This window comes from Pteropus alecto, unplaced genomic scaffold (genome assembly GCF_000325575.1).
Source record: "Pteropus alecto unplaced genomic scaffold, ASM32557v1 scaffold43, whole genome shotgun sequence".
Classification (NCBI taxonomy): Eukaryota; Metazoa; Chordata; class Mammalia; order Chiroptera; family Pteropodidae; genus Pteropus; species Pteropus alecto.
In genome coordinates, this window is record NW_006435764.1 from 2,340,588 (window position 1) to 2,344,661 (window position 4,074).

Here is a 4,074-nt window from a genome sequence, read left to right on the forward strand (position 1 = left end):
TGGGGGTGGGGGGGTGGGGGCAGGGCCACAGAGAACCGTGGAGGAGCAGGGGGGAGGCTGGCATTGGGGCGTACCTCCGAGCTGGGCCCCGGCTCTGGCCCTCCACGCTCGCCCAAGGCCGCCTCGTTCCCCAGCAGGCGGAGCAGGTGCCAGTGGCCCTGTGTGTGTCTCCCAGCTCCAAGGGCCCAGCCGTCCGGCAGCTGGACGAAGGGCTTTGCCTTGGCTGTCCCAGATGTGTTCTGTGATCCAGCGCCACAAGCAGCCTCGGGCTCTGCGCCCCCCGCCTCCCTCCGCCCTGCTCCGTAGCCTCTGCCAGTGTCCACAGTGTGACGATTCCTCCTACGGCCGATTTCAAGCTGCCAGTGTGAGGTCACTGAGTGCAGAGCCCGGAGGACCAGCCCACAGCCAGCCCCGTGGGCTGGTAGGAGCCGGCCCCAGCCCCCACCCTTGGGCCCATATCCAACTGTCCCTGCTCCCCTCGCCCAAGCCCGCAGCCTGGCTCGGGGTCAGACGCGAGCCAGCGCTCGGACACGCCATCAGGCTTGCTGCTCCGACGTGCCGGGGGCCCCCTCGCACCCAGCGAGGCCCAGACCCGCAGTTCAGATGTCAGGGTCGCAGCCCAGTTCTGACACCGGCCGCCTGCGCGGGCCTCAGTGTCCCTGCCTGCGAAGTGCTCACGTCATCCCCGTGGAGATAGGGTTCTGTGCCTGCTGCCGGAAGCCGCCGCAGCCACCAGCTGACGGTCCCGTGAGAGACCACGCTTCAGTGACTGCAGACCCTGAGACTTGGGGTCGGGCACAGGCTGCCAGAGGAGGCACCACGCCAGGCCAGTTCTGGAAGTGTCCCCAAGGCTGTGCCCAGCGCCCATTAGGCTCTCGGGAGATGCTCGTGCTGATGTCCCACCTCTGGCCGCAGGCCTGGTCCCCTCCCGGAAGCAGGAGGGTCTCCAGTGTCCAACCTAGGAGGAGCGAGCAGACCCTCTGACGGTGTGACCTGGGCCAAGGGGCCGCTGGGAGGTCCACCCCGTACCTGCTACCTCTGTCCGTTCGAGGACAGGGTCAGGGCTGCCTCTGACATGTCCCCTTTTCCCCAGCTTCTGGGATGGGGCCTGGCAGGTGCTCAACTCTCAGAGGATGGGGCAGGGGCCCAGGAAGCGGATAGGTGAGTGGGTGGGTGGGTGGTTTCCTTAGAGATGGGGGGGTGGGTGAGTAGGTGGCAGGGAGGGAGGGAGGCAGGCTGGCCAGCCAGGGGTCTGTGTGGAACACAGACCAAGCAGAGGGGCCAGGCAGCGGACGCCGGCCCCTGGCTTTTCCCTGGCAGCCGGTCCACCTCGCCTCCTGTCGGTCCCCTCACCCTTCTTCCTGGTGGCACCTTCTCCATCGCTGCAGCCAGGGCCATGTTCTGGTCCCCTGCCGGCAGGGAGGGAGGGAGGCAGGCTGGCCAGCCAGGGGTCTGTGTGGAACACAGACCAAGCAGAGGGGCCAGGCAGCGGACGCCGGCCCCTGGCTTTTCCCTGGCAGCCGGTCCACCTCGCCTCCTGTCGGTCCCCTCACCCTTCTTCCTGGTGGCACCTTCTCCATCGCTGCAGCCAGGGCCATGTTCTGGTCCCCTGCCCACCTGCCCACCCCCCACCTGGACTGGGCTCCAGCCCGCTGAGCCTTCTCAGGGCCACCAGGAGCTCTGTCCCCTCCGGGTCCCCCACTCGAGTGGCGTTTCTGAGATGCGAGCTCCCCGCATGCCCACAGCCCGCACTGGGCGAGGTGCAGCTCCATGCCGTGGGAGAACCTCGACTGCACCCCGCCCCGCCCCAGGCCCCTCTGCTCCCTCCCACCACCATCACACCCCGTGCCTCTGCCCGCGCTGGCTCTGCGTCCTGGGGCCCCCTCCCTGTCCGCAGGCTGGACCCGCCGCAGGCAGGTGAAGCACGAGGCAAGGGCAGGCTGGGGACACGGGGCAGGGACAGTGGCCCACGCCGGGATGCGCGCCCCATGGTCTGCCATTGCTGTTCCCTCCGGGGTGGGACAACGTGCCAGGCGCCTGTCTTGGCCCTGGGAGGGCCCAGAGAGAGCTCGGAGCAGGTGCAGCTCGGAGAACCCTGCTGCCTTCTCCCCCCGCCTTGGAAGCGGGGGTCAGATGGTCAGCAGCTCCAGGACTCCTGTCCACGCTCCAGGATGGCTGCCAGGCAGCAAGCAGGGCTCTGCTCCTCGGGCACGTGCTGATCCAGACCTCACTCCGATAATCAAGGTCAAGGTGTGGGCTGGCACGGTGGCCGGGAGTCTGGTGTGGCAGATGGCGCCATCGGGTCTGCGGGCCCTTGGCCTGCGGGTGGCCCAGTGGAGCAGGGGCTGTGTGTGGATGAGCCAGGGCGAGGCAGCAGCGGTGGGGAGAGGCCAGTGGGCGGGGCTCCGTCTGGACGCCCGGGAGGCAGGAGGAGTGAGGCCCAGAGAAGGCTGGCATTGAGGTCGCCGCTTCTCTGCCCCTTGTTCTGAATGTGGCCTCTTGGCTCATGGGCCTCTGTTTTTGCCAAGCTTCTGGGCTCTCGGACGGAAGGCAGGGGTCCCCTGGCAGCACCCCCTGGCGGCATGGCCGGGGTTGGGGTCAGGGTCTGAGCTGGGTTCTGAGGGAGGGGTCACCTGTCGGCACCACGGTGTCGCCACCTGTGTGACGTGCACAGATGCTGTACCTGTTACCCACTCCCACCTCGGCCATCTCCCACGACGGCGACACCGTGGGGCAGGTGACATTGTCAGAGAACTAGGGAGAGGGTCTGTGAACGTGCTCTGTTTGGGGTCCTGGGAGCCGTTTCCCACGTTCCAGGGTGATGGGCAGATAGCCGATGGGGCGATGACCCTGGGAGAGGGGACGTGGGTTCTGCGGGGCGGGGGGCGGGACACGGGCGGGGACCACGGCACTTTGCAGCTCAGTGCCCTCCAGGGGGCGATTATAGTGTCCCCACCGCTGCGCACGCGCCGCTGTGCCCTCGAGGGCGTCTCCCCATCCGGTCGGCCCCTCGACCCCTGTCGCAGGGTAGTGCACTGTCGCCGTCCACCCCCAGCAGCTGTGAGCCCCTCACCTCTCTCCGAGTTTGTGGAGCCCCCGTTTCTCTCACAGGGAAAAGCAACCGCCTCCCACGTGGGGGAAGGCCTGCCCTGCCCAGACGTGCTCCCCGACGGTCCAACCCGAGCCGCCTGGGTCCTGTCTCTAAACGCCCTGTGACATTCAGCCCTCAGCATCCTCGACCTGCAGCTGTACGTTCTGACGGCTGTGGGGGTTTCTGCTGCTAACACCTGGAGCCTGGGCTGACGGCCCCAGAAAGGGGCCTTGGGTCGCTGTTAGGGACTCGGCTCCGGCCACTTCTTTACCCAAAAGGACCAACAAGGTGGGAAACCGAGTGACGTGGGAAACCTAGCGTGCTCCAATGTCCCTTCACCGCTCCCCGGCGTAAGGGAGCTGCGTGTCCCCAGAGGGGGTGTGATGGGGACCGCGGTGGGAGCCTAGGGTTGCTGGGCGCAGTTTCCCAGCGGGGCTGGGAGGACGCGGGAGAGGGGGTGGATGAGGACGCGGTTGGGGGGGCGGCGTGGCTGGGAGGACGCAGAGGGGGGGTGGTGGCTGAGGATGTGGGGGGTGTGGCTGGGAGGACGCGGAGGGGGCGTGGCTGAGGATGTGGGGGGCGTGGCTGGGAGGACGTGGAGAGGGCATGGCTGAGGACGTGGGGGGGCGTGGCTGGGAGGACGCAGAGGTGTGTACCCTCTCCGCCTAGCCGAGCCGACCCCCTGGGGCCGTGTGCATTTTCATCTAATAGGTTACTGTGCTGGGAAGCTGACGACTCTAACCTTGCGGGACGAGGTTCCCGCCAGCCCCGGCTGAGCGCTGTCAGCGTCACGTGCTGGGCGCGGAGTGGGCCCTACGGAGGGTCCCCTCTGGAGCCTCCTCGTTCGTGAACAGGAAGCACATAGGGACGCATCTGTGCGGGAGCCGTTTGCTCCGCGTCCCCCGCAGTCTGACTTTGCAGAGAGAAGGGACCCCAGGATGGAGGACGAGGGCACAGACGGGGGAGCAGGGGGGGGGGCGCGG

The 4,074-nt window shown here is 67.9% G+C and overlaps 1 protein-coding gene across 1 annotated transcript in view; it reads left to right on the top strand.

Annotated features, from left to right (window-relative positions):
* SHANK2 (SH3 and multiple ankyrin repeat domains 2) overlaps positions 1-4,074 on the top strand; it is a 408,406-nt gene that overhangs the window by 257,198 nt on the left and 147,134 nt on the right. The window lies entirely within an intron of this gene.